Source organism: Pan troglodytes, chromosome 7 (assembly GCF_028858775.2).
Source record: "Pan troglodytes isolate AG18354 chromosome 7, NHGRI_mPanTro3-v2.0_pri, whole genome shotgun sequence".
Lineage (NCBI taxonomy): Eukaryota > Metazoa > Chordata > Mammalia > Primates > Hominidae > Pan > Pan troglodytes.
In genome coordinates this window covers 119,899,939-119,920,412 of record NC_072405.2, presented here as the reverse complement: position 1 = coordinate 119,920,412, position 20,474 = coordinate 119,899,939, and the positions used below count along the sequence as shown (strand labels likewise).

The window sequence follows — 20,474 nt, the reverse complement described above, 5'->3', positions numbered from 1 at the left end:
AATACCTCATACATGTAATCTATTCAGTCAGATTTTACAAGTATTTGTGACAGAGACAACAAATATCTTCAAACTCATAGATCAGTTGCTTTTTTTTTTTTTTTTTGACGGAGTCTCACTCTGTCGCCCAGGCTGGAGTGCAGTGGCGTGATCTCGGCTCACTGCAAGCTCCGCCTCCTGGGCTCACGCCATTCTCCTGCCTCAGCCTCCCGAGTAGCTGGGACTACAGGTGCCCGCCACCACGCCCAGCTAATTTTTTGTATTTTTAGTAGAGACGGGGTTTCACCGTGTTAGCCAGGATGGTCTCGTTCTCCTGACCTCGTGATCCACCCGCCTCAGCCTCCCAAAGTGCTGGGATTACAGGCGTGAGCCGCCACGCCCAGCTGATCAGTTGCTTTTTAAAGTAATTCAGTGTCAGAGAAATAAACCTAAATTTTCAGTCTAGTAAAATTTTTGCTGCTTTCAATGTCTCCCCTTTCATAGGCACTTAAAAATTTGACATGTGAATGAATTTCAATCTATTTGTATGTAAAATTTAACATGATTGAATTAAATACTTGTGTTCACTAATTTTCATAAAATATTCATCATACAAATTAAGAGGAATTTTAAGTTATAAGTTATTAAGCTTGAATTACTAGCCCAATCTTTTTCACTGAGACTCGTTTGATGGACTGTCAAGTTTGAAAATAAAACATTTGCCATCCAGTGTTCACCCTGAGATGCTCTGAAATGTGTTTATCTTTGACAGCAACGATCTGAAATAGCAGGATACTATTTTGCTATTTTTAGTAATACCATGAATAATATGTTTTCAGGTTTCATTTTTCTTGTTGGAAAATTGTGTGGCAACATCCCCTCAAAATCATTCCTTACCCCCTACTCTCCATAGCACACATACATACAGACAGACAAAGGTGGAAGAATCATATTACGTGTTGGTTTAGGTTTTAAGGAAAGCAAGTCATAGTAATATAGTTAAATTACCTTTGAAATATTTTAAATTGCCTACTAAGTTATCTAGCCAGTTTCCTTCTAGCATCAGAACAGGTCAATTTTTTTAAAATACCAGATGAAGTTGTTGGTGTATAATTAGAATCTTAATGTAGAAATAGTTGGATCTTAAAACCCTAGCAACAAAATGGTTCAGTAAGATGTGAGAACCAAGGAGACAGCAAATCTACACCTCGCATTTCACTTTAAATCTCAGGCCTTAACTGGAAATGCCTACACTATTAAAAGTCTCTCTCTCTCTCTCTCTCTCTCTCTCTCTCCCCTTTCTCTCTCTCCCCCTCTCCCCCTCTGCCTCTTCTTCCTTCCCCCCTCCCTCCCTTATTCCCTTATTCTAAACTTGAATACTTGTGACTTGTGTTTGCTTAATTTAAAGGAAAATATGACAAGACTCTACTTTTTTGCCAAAAAGTCCATTAGCCTCCTGTAATTACAAGCTTTGTGGTGGTGTCACGCCAGCTCTAAGAGTTGCCCAGGAAGCAGTAAAACATACAGAATGAACTTGACTTCTGTCATTTTAAAATAAGCTAATAAGCTTTAAAATATGGAATATGCTTCTACTTAAACTGTTCAAATTTTTCATATGACAATAGGCTGGGCTAAGGTTTTTAAAATCTGGTCTGGTTTTAAAAAACAAAACACATAAACAACAACAACAAAAAAGCCTGTAATCCCAACACTTTGGGTTGCTGAGGTGGGAGGATTGCTTGAGACCAGGAGGTCAAGGCTGAAATGAACTGTGATCATGCCACTGCACTCTGGGCAACAGAGCAAGAATCTGTCTCTAAAAACCACCAACAACAGAACAATAAAAAACAAGAAATGTAAAATTTGCTTTGAAGCATTTTATTTGTGCACAGTATTTTATGTGGTAGGAGAGGTTTTAGATACTATTTAAAACACAAATTACTGCGTCTTTTTTTTTTTTTTTGTGGCACTACTGAAAAATACCAAATTGATGGCAATGGTGCTTTAATATTCTTGTTTATTTCTAGGGAGTACAGTCATTATAAAAATAATTTTAGTAGGGGCCAGGCACGGTGGCTCACATTGGTAATCCCAGCACTTTAGGAGGCCGAGGTGGGCGGATCACGAGGAGATCGAGACCATCCTGGCTAACACGGTGAAACCCCGTCTCTACTAAAAATACAAAAAATTAGCCAGGCGTGGTGGTGGGCACCTGTAGTCCCAGCTACTCGGGAGGCTGAGGCAGGAGAATGGCCTGAACCCGGGAGGTGGAGGTTTCAGCGAGCCGAGATCACACCACTGCACTCCAGCCTGGGCGACAGAGCCAGACTCTGTCTCAAAAAAAGGAAATAATAATAACAATAGTTATAACAATAATTTTAGTAAACATCCTTGAAATATATCTAAGTTAGTTCAAGCTGCTACATCTTTTCACTCTGTTGTATGTAATAATTAATTTTGTATGAAAGTTGGCATTTTATTATGGTATGCCAATTCCATGTAAAAATCAGATGGGATATTTAAATTAGAGGATAAGCTAAAACAAGACCATTAAGATGGAGAAGGTGGGATACAAGAGAATCTCATATGAATGTAATACATTTTCCTAAGGCTATAAGTTCTTTTAAAAAATAAATGTAGTATAGTTTATTATTAATACATTTGTACTCTGAGATTAAAGCTCTTACTATAATTTTAAATATATATTTTCCAGATTTCTTTTTTTTCTGAAATGGAGTCTCTGTTGCCTAGGCTGGCGTGCAATGGTGTGATTTCCATTCACTGCAACCTCTGCCAACCCCCACCACTAGCATGCAAGTGATCAAGCCTTGGTCTCCCAAATAGCAAGGATTACAGGCATGCATCACCATGCCTGGCTAATTTTTGTATTATTAGTAGAGACAGGGTTTCACCATGTTAGCCAGGTTGGTCTCAAACTCCTGACCTCAAGTGATCCTCCCGCCTTGGCCTGCCAAAGTTCTGGGATTACAGGCATGAGCAGTGGTTCTCAATTGAGGATGATCTTGTCTCCTAGGAGATGTCTGGCAATGTCTGGGAGACGTTTTTTATTTGTAATGACCTGGGTCGGAGGTAAGGGGAGCTGCTACTGGCATCTAGTGGGTGGAGGCTGGAGAAGCTGCTAAACATCCTACAATGCAAAGGACAGCCCCTACTACAAGAATTATCCAGCCCAATAAGTTAATAGTGTCAAGGTTCAGAAACTCAGGAATAAAGCCATGAACTTTCAAAGAATATGTTGTGTTGTTGGATATTTTCCATTCCTAATCCACATCCACGTTGGTCAAGTAGAGCTTCCTACTCAGAAGCACAGCAGTTGCCATGGTGTTCTCTTCCATCTGAAAGCAGCAATTTTCCGCAGCGTCCATTTACAGAATGTGCCATATTTACTCAGATTCTAATGTATATTAAATATGCTTTGGAAACTTAACAAGAAACGTGCAAGCTCTCAGTAAAGAAAAGTTGTAGAAAACAAAAACTGAACAGCAGGCTTCTAGTTTCTCCTTTCCCAAAATGGCCTTAGTGGATTCAAAAATGGGAAGTGTGAATAAAACTGCTTTGTATTTTAAATAGAAGCATTTGGTAAGTATTGGTATAATGCCTTCAGGACATGAAATCTTCACTTGTTATATGATTGCTTATTTAGAAATGTGATGAAGTGTGAAGAGACTGTACCAGCAGGAGGAATCATTTAAAATTTTAAAGATCTAAAAAATAGTTTCTTAGAACATGTACATGGTTACCAGTCAACTGAAATCTGCAATAGAGCCTTCTTGTTTCAATGTCACAAATGCACTGACCGTTAACTCATTAACAGGCCAAAGAGAGCTTCATGGTCATTCATTTAAATTAATTAGCTGATTTGAAGTCAAAAGTGAAGCTTTTCAATTTTACCCTATAATTTGCCTATTTTTAATCCAACCAAAAAAATGGAAACATAAATTTCAGACACTGGCAAAGCAAGTATGCCTTACCCACTTAATTTTAAATAATTTAAAACTTTTGATCATGGTGAAAGCTATTAGAAAACTACCCAAATCAACTCTGCTTTAGCCAGCTGATTTATGCTAACTGGTAGGCCTGTGCTGTCCAATGTGGTAGTATGAGGCACACGGTTATCAAGCACTTGAATTATGGCTAGCCTAAACTGAGATGTGTTGTAAGTGTAAAATACAAACTGGAGGTTGAAGGCTTGGCCGAAAAAAGCCAACTAATTTTAATTTTTAGATTGATTACATACCGAAATAATATTTTTAATATATTAAGTTAAATAAAATACATTGTTAAATTAATTTTACTTGTTGCTTTTTACTTTTTTGATGTTACTGGTAGGAAGTTTAAAAGTGAATTGTATATTATATTATAGACTTATAGTTGGCTCATTACATTTCTGTTGGACAGCATTGGCCTAGACCATTCAAGTGTTAATTAACCAATAACTTTCCTGATCAAATAAGCATTTAAAAAAGGATATCAATGAAGGGAAATTAGAATATATCATTTGCTAATCACTTCACTGGTGGCATGGATTTCACAGTGTTAAAGCCCCATTTCCCCATTTATGCCCTATAGGAACTTTCTGCTTCCCCAGAAGGAGGGTTTTATTATCAGAATGGTTCTTCTGCCCTCCAGGAACCTTCTACTTCCCTAGCAGGTTCTTCCAAACCATTCCTCCCAACACCCAGTATTCTCTTTTCTATGTTTTTGGTCACAGTGTTCCCTGTTTGGGATGCCTCACCTGCTCATCTTTCTTCAAGCTTCAAGGTCTCACTCAAATTTTTCCTTCTTCAGAATGGTTTTTTCCAATTGCAAGTGGACTCTCCCTCTTCTAATCTCTTTAGTACTTAAACAACACCTGCTTTTCTCAAAGTGTGTTTCTTCTAACACTGGGACTGCCAGGTGTTACATTTTCTGAGAAAAAAAAGTAGCTTTGTGGTTAAATGAGTTAGATAAATACTGAGTTAAATGTAGTCAAATTGGTCTCTACTGGAGGATTTCTTAGGGCCCTTACTAGCTTAATCTGAATTCAGCCATATGGTATAGAGCATTTCTTAGTCTTTTCTTGTTGTTTTTGTTCCATTTATTTATTTGTGTGTTTATTCATTTAAAAACACTCTCATTCTTCTATATATCCCAGGCTCATTCTTCCCCACCTCATAAAATGACCTACACCCTCCCCCACATAATAGAGCACGTTTGTTTCTCCAAGCATGTTACGGGACTGAGTTTCTGGCAACACACTTTGAGAAATCATGTCATGGGCCATTAATCAGTACGTACTTCTTTTGTGACCTTTTTTTCCTCTCAATTGGAGCCATTATATAAATCTTACTCATTTACTTAAACTTTCAATTTTTTTCTTGTTTCCTAAATACATTGTATGTGATTTACGGAAGCCAGAAATTATCATAATTAGCATTGTGCAAAATTAGTCATTACCTGTTTATTTAGCTTAATGTATCAAATGATCATACCATATTTGTATTAGTCCTGTTAATAGTAATAGCAACACTAATTGGACATATACAGTAAGCTGAACCTATGGTTCTTGCTGTTGCACAATACTTTTAAGTTTTAACACTGATTTAAATTTTAAATCAGAAGTATAGGCAACCTGTAACTTGTTTAGTATGAAATAGCATCAGAAACAATAAGCAAAGCCAAAAAATACCACTGGCATGTTTTTTGTGGGCAAAAGGAGTAAAATCACTGTAAAATACAGGTTAGGGTCAAATAGATTATTAGAAAATTAGAAAATAAAAAAAAGAGAACATTTTAAAAAATGTACTAGGGGTAAGGACAGACTAAAAGGAATAATAAAGTACCACCAGAAATATTTTCATTGTGAAATAAAAAATGCCACTTCTATCAAATATTGGCATGGTTGTATGTTAACTATGATTTATTTTTTCAAAAATATGCACTTACCGACCAGTTTCCAAAGCCTAATTGATTCATTACCATTATACACACTGCACTGACTAACCAAAATTGGAATATTTATGCAAGTTATGAGATAAAAATGAAAGATATTACCTAGGAAATATGTGAATTCTGACCCAGAAACTATCTTGTATTGACCCATTGTATCTTTTATTGTCCTGATCAAAATCAGTCCTACTGCTGCCTTTATTCTATTGGTATCTATCAACCTATCTATCTATCTATCTATCTATCTATCTATCTATCTATATGTATGTATTTTTATTAAACTGACCCTTCCACACACATAAGATATGACTGAGAGAGCCTATGTTTTATGTCTCTTTATGTTTCTTGTGCTTGATATAATTCACTCGATATTTGTAGAATCTCTGACAATGGCATTAAACTAAACATCATATTGAAGAAAGAAGTAGCTATCTTCCTGATTTCCACCTCAAAAATCAAGAGTATATCTTAGGATCCAGGTTTCTCTTAATGACCCATTTAAATATCATTCATGACTTTGTGACATCATAAAATGTCTTAATCAATTGATCAACGGTGTGCATCTACAATATGTTTACTGTGTTTGGGGCCAGGTCTTAGGGAGAACAAAAAGAAAGTGAGACATATACTTTCTTTGCCTTCAGGTTCATGATCTGGTTGGGAATAAAAGACAAACATATAATTTGAAAATAAATGGAGAGTGAACGCTAAATTTTGTGGAACCTATACTCTAGTTCAGAAAAGTGCAACAGAAGGCAAGCTGGAATAACTAAGAAAGTTTGTAAAAGAAAGCCAGTTTTGAAAAGCTATTGAAGCCCAAGGCATGGTTTACATTATGTCCTGATAGATACTATAGAACCCATGAAAATTTTTGAGGAGAGGGTCTACAAGATAAATCCTACACTAATATTAGATTCATATGGTCCAGTGTGGAAATAGGTTAGAGTCTGGGAGAGTCTGCAGAGAACCATGTCAGAGATTCTTGGCTTTAGCCTACATTGGAAAGATGAGTGGGCGGTGGCCCTGGGACTAGAGCAGTGGCCATGGGACTAGACCAGGAGTAGTTTTTGAGAGGAGCAGAGAGGACCTGGTGACTTACTGGAAACAGCAGGTAAAAAAGTATGGATGAGATGATCAAAAATGACCCCAGGGTTTTGATCACTGATGAAAAAGTAACAATAGCTAATTATTTTGAACATTTGCTCTGTGCAGTGTTTTGTGTGCTTTTACTGGATTTTCCCAAGTTTCAGGTTGCATTTATTGATGTAAGTAACAATAGTGCCCCCATTTTATAAGAAAACTAAAATTCATGGAGGAAATGTAAATTTTCCAAAGTCACAGCTGAGCAGAAATTTTAATTTAGGCAGTCTAGATCCAATGGTCTTAACGTCTATGCTATTCTCTGTCTCACTTCCTAAAGGAATAATGGTAACGTGAATAAATTTGGGATGATGAGCTAATTGGGGGAGAATTTAAAAAATGACATATAATTTGAAATATAGTTTGGGTTTGGGATAACAGCACCCAGGTGAGATTTGAAAATAAAAGACCTCGGCTTGGACAAGCTGGAGATCTAAATTCCACAGTAAGCATGAGAACGAAGTTAAAAGCACTGAAGGAAAGAGAACCTAACAGAGGTACAGAAGATGTCAATTTTAAATATTTCTTGGGATAATAAAGTTGGTAAACATGCATGTTGATATTTCATGTTATGTGACCCTAGACCGGTGCTCTACCAACTTCTTTGATCACACATCTCTATAATAACAGAACTGTTGAGTGCACACCCTTAATATTTAATACATGTGGCTTATTCTCCATTGTTTCTACTTGATAATCTTGCTAATGAAGAGTTCATACTGGGTAAAGAGGCAGCTCCATAATTTTCTGGTTTGCTTCTTCTTGCACTATTGGCATTAACTTCAATCTGCATTTCCTTTGCTGAGCACTTTTTAAAGCCATTTCTCCATTTTGTTGAGTTAAAAGTATTCTGTGTGGTCCAGGCACATGCAAACTGCACTCTGCTACAATACCCTGTGAATGAAAGAGGGACCTCCCTGTCTAAGCCTGCATAATGGATCTCTCATTCTCATTGCATTTACATAGATGACACTAGGTATCTCCAGTTAGAAGCTAAATGAGGTTACAGGTATCATTCTACATATTAAACATCATAATTTTTTTATTTACAAAGTTCAATCCTAGCATTTCTTTTACATGTCCAATAGTTTCTTTAGCTGCTCCTCACCCTGACAGGGAGCTTCTCTGAACTTTGGAGACCACAGACTTCATCTTAAGTTTCTCAGGAGTCAGAAGGCACTCTCTCATGCTCATATTCCAGCATTTGCTGAGTGGGCAAGTGTGAGATTACTGTATTTACACACTGTATGGTGCACACACTTCTGTCCAAAATCTATTCAGCCTTTGCCTTTCCAGATTTGAATCCTTACAATTTTAGACTTCTCAGGACCTCTCTTCTTTTTGATCATTTTAGTTTCCCTTGTTCCTTTTAATCACTGTGGCCTCAACCTTCTCCTGCTTATCTTATAATTCTTGGGTATGACACTGAGAATTTCTTACTGTTTCCAGAGTAAGCAACTATGGATTTGTAGGTGGACAAATTCATGTTTCCAAAATCTTTTTGGATAATATTCAGCAATTCATGTATTTTCCAGCTCCACTCACTGTGGAATGAGGACCTCCTTTTTATTTGTCATAAGTAAAAAAAGGTACCAGAGTCAGAATAAATACCCAATAAATATTTGCTTAGTGAGAAATAATGTAGACAGTAAAGTCAAAGAGAAATGTCAAAAATATTTATTTATAATTGTCAAATGAGTAGAAAATAGTATCAATTAATAGATGTGTTTGTTTTTTATTTAGAATATTGCCATTTACTTCTTTCAGCTCCCATATTCTCTTGTTAACCACTTTATTCTTTTCCTTAGCCTGAATTAAAGGTTTCCCTATGTTTGGATAGATAGTAATCTGGTAAACAGGCAGGCTAGCTACACTATACTTGGAAATATATTTTCATGTGAGCCACAGAAAATAAACCTTAGCTTTGAAAAATGGCCAGTGTGAATATTAAGATATCAGACAACAGCCGTGAACTCCAATTTTTATTATGTGAGATAAGATACAATACTAACGTAAATACACAGTTCAAAAGTTTAAACTTAACTCTCCAATATGTATAAATAATGAAATAAATGTTAAAATAACTTGTAACTCATCAACATAGTACTGATGGAAGCCATTGGTTAAAACTGTAAATGTAAACAATTTAAAGAACTTATGAATAGCTGTGAACCAACTTCCTTCCTAGGTTAACAAGTAAAAGGACTTTTACTTTTGATTTATAAACAAAAACTATGGTTCTAGTTTTATTTTAAATTTGAAATCAATGTGGAAAGATGTCTTTCTAGATATTTCCTATTAAAATAAATTAAGCTAAATAGACACTGTCAGAAGATGGCTCAAAATTAGAAACATTTTAGAGTCATTTCATTAGTGCTATTTGGCTAATTGGCTGCTTGACTCATAAATGTTAAGGTTGATATAAAGGCAAATATTTTTGTTCTTTTTTATGAAACATTTATATTTGCACATAATAAATTTACTTAGGATCTGGTCAATAAATTAAAAAAACTGCCTTAAGCAACAATTTTACAAAAATACCTACCTCTATTTCTAAAACTAATTAATAATAGTAAATATATATTTTCCCCTACTAATACTCAATTCATTAAAGTGTGCCTATTTACAGAAAACTGCAAAAGACCTATAAGATTTGGGGGGAAAGGCACACAAAAAGACTAAGTGGAAAAACAGTAGTAGAAGGGAACAACCGAATTGTTCTTAGTGTGGGAGAGTTTTAAATGGCAGGCAGAATCGAAGTGCTCTTATGAATGTGGTGAGGGAGTTGTGATGAGTAAAATTTATTGTTCTCTATGTACAAAAGAAAAACTTCAAATTGGACCAATGTGAAATATAATGCTTTTGTCAATGGCATCATGGGCTTCTCATTAAAAATGAACAATGTAAATAAACATTTAGGCAGTGAAATGCAACAAAAAACCATCAGCTTTGAAAATTCCCTACCCCTGCAACACTGGAGAACTTCAATTTGATCATCATGAATAGAAGTTTTGTAGGTGCTGAGGCCAAGAAGGAGCATCAGATTGTCAAATTGTTTGATATTGCCTACACATTGGCTAAACCAGAAATTCCCTTTGGCTAATTTTCTCACATTGCCACACTAGAAGCTCATCTTAGAATGGAATTGGAGCAAGACTGTCTTTCTGAAAGTAAATGTAAGCTGAGCCACATTACTGGAAAAGTCATCACACATCTTCTAATGGCTACTGTTCAGCAAGCCCAGTTCTTTTTCATCGTTATTGGAAAACACAAGGGTCCAAAACCACAAATGCTAATGTCCTTGAAATGATATGTAAGTTCTACGTGAGTGAGATCGCTTTTAAAAATGATAAATTATTGAGTTTTAAAGAGGCCAAGCAGGTGAATGCAGAAGGTTTTTGTTGTTGTTGTTGTTTTCTTTCTTTTTTTTTTTTTTAGACAGAGTCTCGCTCTGTCTCCCAGGCTTGAGTGCAGTGTGGCGCAATCTCTGCTCACTGCAACCTCCGCCTTTCCGGTTCAAGCGATTCTCCTGCCTCAGTCTCCTGGGTAGCTGGGATTACAGGCGTGCGCCACCACGCCCAGCTAATTTTTGTATTTTTCATAGAGATGGGGTTTCACCCTGTTGGTCAAGCTAGTCTCAAACTCCTGACCTCAGGTGATCTGCCCACCTTGGCCTTCTAAAGTGCTGAGATTACAGGCATGAGCCACCATGCCCGGCCATGAATATAATTATTAACAGAGTCTCAGAGCTTAGCGTGGATGTAAATAACAAGCATATTGGCTTAATGGATGAGAGCATTGGCCCCAATATCTAAATGAAGAGAGAAGCTTCTGACCTACTCAAGCAGGAAAGGTCCTTCATTCACATACCTTGTCTTAGTCATCATTTCTAGAGCTACCAACTATGAACACATTTAAAACACTGGCTTTGTTTACATTTTTGCCACATTTATTTCTCCTTATAACTTATATTGAACATCCCCAGTTTGTCTTCGTGAATTGAGAAGTTTGTAGAAGAAACTTTAACAACACCAAAGGAAGCAGATGGAATGCATTCATTATAGCAGAAAAATAGGACAGGCAAAACCCTCCTTTATATATTTCCTCCTTTATATATATTAGTGCCTCAACTTAAAAGTAGTCAGTTAGAAAATCACAAAAGGCCTAAAAGTGAGAATCCAGAGCCACCTGAACATGCTTAATTAACCTAAAACTTGTCCTACCCATCCTACTCATAGTTAAGATATTAGATCTGGCACTGTCTTCCAGAAGGACAATGTGTTTGCTACAGTACCTTTAAGAGGATCAAGAAAGGGACCTTGTATGGTGCACTTAGTAGCTTACTGGTGAATGAAGAAAGAAACCCACAGATAGCGTCTTTCAGTAGGATCAGACTAATTGGAGGACAGTATTGTGATAAAAATTTTAGGAAAAGAGTATTTATGCTAATGCTATTCAAATCATGTGCACCACCTTTGAGCATCTCCATAAAGAAGATGCATCCCAGTGTTTGAAATTATTGAGTATAAATATATGGCCAACAAATGAGTACCCTTAGAAAAATATGGAGTCAAAGAACATGAAATGTTTATTAAACACTTTGAAGGGCTGCTACAATTTAATCATGTGGTTGCTTCCCAGTTGGCTAGACAAGGGGATTGCTCAAAGGTTTCAGATTGAAAAGCCTCACACAGCTCTCTAGGCAAGGAGTTTGGCAGTGATTCTGAAAAACTACAAAGACAAATTCCCAAATATTTATCATATGATTTGTATTCTGCAGTCATTTCCAGTTTCAGTGGCAACAGTGGAAAGAAAAGGATGAAGTCAGGTTACAGGAATAGAATGCTTAAGAAAGGAGTTGAATATCTAATGTGCATTTCTATGGAAGGCCCAATGCCAGAAGTATATAACTACAGACCTGCTGTCAGCCTTTTTAAATTAAAGCTCCATAGAACAAACAAATTTCCTTTGGGCAAAAGACTACCAGAAAACCTTGGTGTTAAAGGGGTGTCATATTCTTTCTGATTTAAAAGGAAGGGAAAAAGAAACTTAGAATTTTCTGCTCAAACCTCCTCTGTAAATGATCTTTTGCTATATTTTTAAATTATGGGACAGTGACTGGTCTACAATAAAGGGCAATAATAGAGCCACTGTGGCAAAATGAAGTGAAGAAATGAGTACATTTTCTACCGTTAAGAAAAGTTTGTACGTCTACTTAGTTTTTAATGTTTATAAAAACAGCAGTACTCTGTGGAAAATATTCAAAGGATTCAACCAAGGGAGAAAAAAAGAGATGCTTAATTTTCATTTAACCGTATTTCTTAATTATAAAGAAAAAGATACACCTGTATCTTGTCCTGTATTAATAAATAGGATTCTTTTGCCATGTCTTTATGTGTTTTTATTCTTGGTTTATCTTAAAATATAGTTAAAAGCTAGAAATATAATTTCTCTATATTAATATTAAATGAGTCATGGGTTTACCTTAAGTGTCAAAATAATATTTTATTTTAATATTTAAAATAAATAATAGTATTTGGGTGAAGCTCATTATTCTACCTTTATTCTCCATGGCCATATAGCAGTTCAAACATTGTTTATTCCAAAATAAGACATCACACCTATCTGTACTACCAAGGTAAAGTACTTAAATGTCTCCCAACATTCACCAGAGTTCTTGGTACACAGCAAGGGCTCAATTAATATTTGTTGAATAAATAACATCACTTATGTATAAAAAGCCTGAATTCAAGGGGTAGGATTTACAATTAGTGAAAGCGTAAGTCTGTAAGGCAATTCTTAAGTGAGCATTAGGAAACCTGCCCAATTATTGTTTGCTTCATTTCTTGGTTTTTAGCAACGAATAATCTTCACATTTTAAAATAATATTTTCAGATACACATTACATAATTAAAAGAGAAAAATGACAAACAGAAGATTCTTAATTCTATATTTATTCCCCATACTCAACATTTCCATTCCTATAGAGGTATTTCTGAATTTAGAACTCTGCAGAGAGGACTGCTGACATTAGTGTACACAGAAAAAAATATATGCAAAAATTCCAGGTGTTCACTAAGGGAAATATAAGCACATTGGTTTTAACAAACTTACGGTTCTATACTTAGTGTCTCAAGCATTAGGAAATTGGCTACTCTCAAAGTATATTTAAAGCAGGTTTGCAGTATGAAGTTTTCTAATACTCTCTTGCCAAAGTAACCATTTTCAAGTTTAAAAATAGGTCTACCTAGATGGTGTGTAATTTTTTTTTTTTGAGACGGAGTCTCGCTCTGTTGTCCAGTCTGGAGTGCAGTGGCATGATCTCATCTCACTGCAACCTCCGCTTCCTGGGTTCAAGAGATTCTCCTGCCTCAGCCTCCAGAGTAGCTGAGATTACAGGCACATGTCACCATGCCTGGCTAATTTTTTATATTTTTAGTAGAGATGGGGTTTCCCCATGTTGGCCAGGCTGGTCTCAAACTCCTGACCTCAAATGATCTGCCCACCTCGGCCTCCCAAAGTGCTGGGATTACAGGCGTGAGCCACCATGCCTGGCCTAGATCATATATAAATTTGAAACTACACATTATCCTGAGTTTGTTATAACAAGAAAAATACAGCAACGCAACTATATGAATATGTGAAAAATATAAATGACAGTGTCTTGTAAAATAAATTCTTACTTAGAATTGTTTTATATTTTAATACTAAAAATCCAATAAGTGGTAGAAGAAAGCAGGAGGAAAAACTATAACAAGGAATCATGGGGATACTTTTTCAAAGAGTATTCTTTGAATCCTCACTCAAGAGAAATGAGTCCACTAAAATAATGAAGCTAAGATTAATATTTTATAATACATAGGATGAAATGTATGTATTTTCTTTGGCAGGAGCCTTTCAAGTTATACCAATTTGGAAGTCATTATTTCACTTGGTCACTTAAAAATTCTTTTGAATTGCTATTCAACTCATGTTACAAGCCCAAAAGCAAACACAGCTTCTATGTTCATCATAGCTTTAATGTAACTTTATCTTTCCATTATAGTTCCCTAAAAAGTATTTTCAAAGCCGAAAATCATTTTATCCTATTTCACACTCAAGACAGGAGCAAATGCCATGACTCTGGCAAATCAAATTATCCAGTGAATATACCCGAAAGGCAAAAGGAACTGGATGGTGCTGGGAGATGGAGGTTGAAGATTGGGAGGTGTGTTCAAGGTAGAGGGAACATTTGTGAAAGTCAAAGGTGGAATGCAAGTATTAAACCATGAAGGATCTTGTAAGCTATGCATTAGTGGATGAAGTTTATCTTGAGACTGGTAGTGAGCATTGAAAGATTTCATTTGAGGCTAGAGAGGTAGGATGGGGAAGGAATGATCAGATCTGCACTTTAAAGAGACTATTGTGGCCACTGTTCAAAAATGAACTGAACGGGACAAGTGTGGGGGACAGGTTAGAAATCTAGGCAGGAAGAGGTGGTAGAGAAATGAACACATTTTAAAGATAATTAGGAAGTAGAACAGATAGGACTTAGGTTCCAATTAGTTGTAATGGTTAAGGGGAGACAGAAAAGTTAAGAATGTCACCCAGGTATCAGGGTCTTCATGATGATATCATTTATCAACTTAGGGAACACAGAAGTAAAATCAGCTTTTAGAGGAAGTATGATGAATTCAATTTGGAATGTAGTGAGTTTGTGGACCCTGTGAGATATAAAAGTTGAGATATCCAAATTAACTATGGGATAATCATGGAATAGAGGTAAGCAGTTATATAATTTCTATAAGATCTGCCTATAAATAGCAATTGAAGCAATTGGAAAGAAAGATATTGCCCCAAGAGGGAAGGATGGATGAAAGAATAAAAGGGTGAGGGCTTGAAAGTGAGCAAAAGCAACATTTAAGAAATGAGCTAAAAGGATACCAAGAAGTAGGGGAAGATCAGGAGGGCAATGTTCCAGAAAAAACGAAAGTGCTGTTCAAAAATGTGTGAGTATTTCACTATGCAAAGGCTGATGAGAAGCCAAGATTAAGATCAAAACTAGCCATCAGATTAAACCAAATGGAAGAATTTGTGACTTTGAGCAAGAGCTATTTGGTAGAGCTGTGAGTACATGAGTGGAGTAGGGATTGGTTCAAGGAGCAGGGAGGTGTGAGACATATACTCTAGACAAGTAACTTTTTCAGACGTTTGGTGATGAATGGGGATAAGAAATCAGGTTGTACTAGAAATATATGAGAGCTTTGGATGGTCATTTATTTCACTGGAAAAGTTTTTGGCATGTTTAAATGCTGATGTGAAATGTCCAGTAAAAAAAATGGATTAAAGTTATAAAAAAAAATAGCTAACGTTCATTGAGTGCTTAGTGTGTGCAGGGTGCTCTTCCATGTTCTTTATGGTTATTAACTCCTCTGATACTCTCAATAATCCTATGAGAGACTAACTGATAGGATAATATGCCTTAAGAGATGGGAAAGAATGGGATCCAGAGTTCAGGTAAATGAATTTTTCTTGTATAGGAAGAAACACAACTTCCATCCTAAAGAACCAGAAATGGGAAGGATGGGGTGGAGGCAGGTGAATTTATAGGTTTGGAGGCAGGAGATTGAGAGAGTTCTCTTAATACCTCCTATTTTTGTCTGTCAATCAGGAGAAATGGCCATCTGTACAACATGAGGGCAGGGGTGGTAGGCTGGTAGATTTGAAGTATGGAGGAGATTTAAAATAGACATTGTGGAGAATAGGAGAGAACATGCACTAGAAGCCCAAAATAATTGCCAGGCAGCACTGAGGCCCACTGCAGGTGAAAAGCAAGAGCATGCAGTGTCATTCATCCACAGGGTTGTGGGGTTTTCCCACCATGCTCAGCTTCGGGTCATAGGAGAGGCAGTGCTGTTAAGACTTTTGGGAAACTTCTAGGAGTCTTGGCATTGAATCCACCATGGGAGACAGAGAAGACCTTGGAGGCAAATCCAAAGGTAATAGGCAGGCAAAGGGCAGGGGAAGATGGGAGATATAGATCCATTTGATGGGCACTTATTTACACCTTCTTCAAAAGCCATAGTATAATTATACCTAACTAATCAGGTAGATTGGGATAGATCTCAGTAAGGGGATATATGGGAACTCTCTATACCTTTTGTTTAATTTTTTTTGTAAACCTAAAACTGCTCAAAAATATAAAGATTAGTATTTTTTTAAAAAATAAAATAGATGCCTAGGAATACATAATGTAGTGACCATATGAACATCATTTATCATTATTGTTTTAGAGAGATTTACCTGACTGTTCAGCTAAAATGGAATTACATAGTTTATCCTCCTCTGGGTCATTGTGAATTGAGGAAGGGGAGAAGAAAGGAGACCAAGAAATCTATTGTTAAATCCCCAGTTTGTACAAGGGACTATGCTGGGCTTATTACAAGTGTTATAGAATTTAATCCTCAAAATAGACCTATGAAGTAGAACCACGCATGTATTTTACAAATAAGAATACCAAGATACAGAGATGTTACCTAGCTTGCCTAAAGTGGTTCAGCAGGTAAACAGAAGAAAGGAGTTTGGAACCATTGTCTATCAAAGCACCTGCTCATTATTTCACAATCACCAAATAATGTTCCATTTATTGACATCCAGTTTCGTATAGCCGTATATTTTGAAAGTTTTCTGAAATTGCCCTGAGAGTTAGAATAAAGGCATTATTAACCCTTATTACGTTTCAGGCCAAGAGACTTTACCTGTCAAAAGAAAATTTCATGAACAAATCCATAGGTGGCAGTATAACATGGTGTTCTTAAAATGTCAACTATTGCTAATTAACAAAACACCAGGTATTGTCTTGATGCTGTCCTAGGTGATCAAGATTTGAGAAAAATCCCTTTCTTCTAGAAGGCTACATCCAGGCAGTAAAGATTCAAGGGGAAGCCCAAAAGCTGTTTTCCTCCGCATCAATCCTTGGGGCCTGGATGGTGGCAGAAGTATCTCAAAGTAGGGAAAAAAGGGGAGAGAGAGAGAGTAGAAAAAGAAGGAGGAGGAAGAGGAGAAAAAGGAAGAAGAAGAGGAGGAAGAGAGGAGAGGAACAATAAAGAGAAAGGAACTCTGAAGAAACCAGATTGTAATAGGATGTATTCAATGCTTCAAAATTCATCTTAAAACTCACCCCTGAACATCTCAGACCCCAGTCTAATTTAGATACTGGCAAGCCCTCTGGGTGTCCAGATCTCATGCAAACACACTGAATAGTTTATCAGCTGATGGTCATGTCCGTGTCTCTATTAGACCTTGGGACACTTGAGGCAGCAATCATTGTTCATCTTTGAATACTTCGGAACTAGTGGCTGAGGCAGTGCATGGCTCAGAATAGGAATGAAGTAAGAAGTGATGGATGGATGAATGAATGAATGAATGAGTGATAGGTGTCTGTGCATTCATCATGCCTTCTACTCTACCTTCTGGAGGAAAAGTCCTGGCGATATCTTTTCTAATGAGAAATTCAGTGTCCTCCTTTATATGCCATAAGTCATCGAGAGAAAACTTGTTGCTTCCCTTTAATAAAAATTAAGATGAAACTTTTTAGGATGAGGTGAATGTGAAACAAGCAAGCAAGACACAGCAATGGTGGTTGGAGCCATTTGATCCTGAGGGACAGAGGATATCTATTAAGCTCTAACCATGTGCCAGATATAAATGCTAGGCTTTGCGTCTGTTCTTATCTAATCCCTATAACTGTATTATGAACTAATTACTGTTATTAAGTTTATTTTCTAGGTGTGAAAATGAGGCACAGAAAAGTTAATTTGCCCAAAGACATTAACTAGTGCAACTGGTTCTTCTTTCCTTTTTAGCTAATGTGCACATACTGAATGTTGAGTCCTACAGGGGTTAAATAACGACTGGAGTAGCACTGTCAGAGCAAAAAAAAAAAAAAAAAAAAAAAAAGTCTCAATTTCAGGCCTATGAGACTCAAGAATTCATGTCCTTTATTAAACTACATTTTCTCATCACAGATCTTTTTCCAGACTTGGGAAACTCATTTCACTTTCCAGTGCTTCCCTGAATTAGGTTCACATTATGGCAAGCTGGTAGCTGGGCTTCTGATTAGAAAGGGGCACAGGTACTTTTCTACCAGCCTCTGAGTTAAGGTCATTTCTCCAGCCTTAGCTTTGCTAATTCCCCACCAGCAACTTTTTCTGAAGCTTCAGATGGGTCCGGTCTCCACCAGGACCAGATATCTAGGAAGCCATCCTGAAACTTCTAGGCTTCCAGCAGCAGCCTCAGCTGTTTGTCAGTAGTGATAACGAGGCCTGAGATCCCTGTATCTCAGATCAGTCCCTGATAATCTGAGAAAAGACAGAAGGGAGTAGTAACTTCACTTGCCATATGTCACTTAGAATTTCATTCTTATTTTAACATGCTGGTTTTGATGCACAGTAGATAAGCCTGAAAGTAAATACATGAAACTGCTAACAGAAGGAATATGGATAATTGATGTTAAGGCAATGAGATAATGAGTATCTTTTTTCTTTTCTAAAATTTTTATAACATGGTTTAGTATCCTTTTTTAAGAAAAAAATAGTTATCATTTTAAAAAGGCATATTTTTTCTCTTGATAAGCAGAAGTAGCTAAAAAGGACACATGGGCAGATGAAACTACATAGGCCAGATTCCCAAATTCTAGTTTTATTTTCCTACAAATTCTTCTGCAGTGCGTTAGAGAGGAGCTGGGAGTACACAGCAAAGGCTAGCTTCACTCACAGGGTCACAAGATTTCAGGTATAAAGGACAGTGGTTCACAGGAATAACCTAGGAAGTGGGAATAAAGCAGCAATCAAAACTATCCTCAGCTCTACAACTGCACAAGTGACCCCCACACCAACAGCCCAACCATTCCCTGCTGTAGCTGCCATCATAGTAGTTGGTTGGCTTCTGGGGGTGCTCAGCTCCATTTGGCAATAGTGTTCTTGCTCTTTGAGAAGAGACACTCAAAATCTTCCTCTTTTGCACCTGCTCTCATTTTCTCAGCAGAAATAAAGACAAAGTTATTTTTTAAGATGTTTACTAGAAAGTGGAAGCAAAAAATATAAAATCACGGAAATAAAGTGCATTATGGAGAACATATTGTTTTTAATGTAACTCAAATCTACCATTGTTCTGCTTTCCAGGAACCCAGATTACAATTTTTTTTCTAAGCCTAGACTGCTATGGACGCTGAGTGAACCCCTCAGAGCCTCCAGCCTGTGTATCTGCTCTGTGTCTGGCATGTCTGAGAAGCATCCTCTCTCTATAGCTGCCCTCCTGGGTTCAGGCAACTTTCAGCTGCTTTTCCCACACTTTCTGGTTTCTTGGGGAAGGAAGGTGCTTCTCTATTAGCCCCAGAATTCATCTAATGGATTTAGGCTTTCCTTTTCATGTCTTACAGATAACATCCTTTGCCTTTTCTGTACACCTGTGAGACCAACAGATTGTCTAATCACATGAAGCATTTCACTAGGTAAATGTCAAGTCTCAGTTTCCCCTACTTAGATGGCAACCTTTACACGCATACTTTCCAGAGCGTCTTAATTTCAATCATTCTGATTCATTTTCCTAATAAGTGTACACCTACTTGTCCAACAATGTGTCCCCATTTTGTTTAATGCAATCACCGTGCCTGTGTTTTTGACAAATATCCTACCCTATTTTCAAAGATGAACCAAAGGCCACAAACAAAAAGCCATTTTGGGGGAGGCTATCTCATGTCTGCTCTCCCATAAGGCATCAGAGGATTAGACCCTTACCATCCTTCGACGTTCCAAGCCCCCAACCTCTGCCTCTTCCCCTGGACTTGCCCTTAATTTCTGTTCTTCACTGAGAGAATACTCTGACTGAACACTCGTTTGTCGGGCAGAGATAATTGACACATTCTGAGCCCAATGAATGTTCAAGCATGGCCTGCCTCAGGTTACCCACTGCCCTCTCTGCCCCAAGCACCTCTATGCCACCTCCTGGGGGAGTGATCTTGTGCAATTCTAGTCATTTCAGTTTTACAGCATCAAAGTACCTCAACCTATAGTAATGATAACACACATACATTAAGACGAGGGTTGGGCTGGGCACGGTGGCTAATGCCTGTAACCCTGGCACTTTGGGAGGCCGAGGCGGGCAGATCACGAGGTCAGGAGATGGAGACCATCCTGGCCAACATGGTGAAACCCCCATCTCTACTTAAAATAACGAAAATTAGCTGGTGTGGTGGTGCGCGCCTGTAGTCCCAGCTACTCAGGAGGCTAAGGCAGGAGAATAGCTTGAACCCAGGAGGCGGAGGTTGCAGTGACCTGAGATCGCACCACACTGCACTCCAGCCTGGCGACAGAGTGAGACTCTGTCTCCAAAAAAAAAAGGAGGAGGGTTGATCAATCACACATGCT

At 37.3% G+C, this 20,474-nt stretch overlaps 1 protein-coding gene across 4 annotated transcripts in view; it reads left to right on the top strand.

Annotated features, from left to right (window-relative positions):
• SYBU (syntabulin) overlaps positions 1 to 20,474 on the top strand; it is a 117,523-nt gene that overhangs the window by 22,350 nt on the left and 74,699 nt on the right. The gene's annotated exons all lie outside the window — the stretch shown is intronic.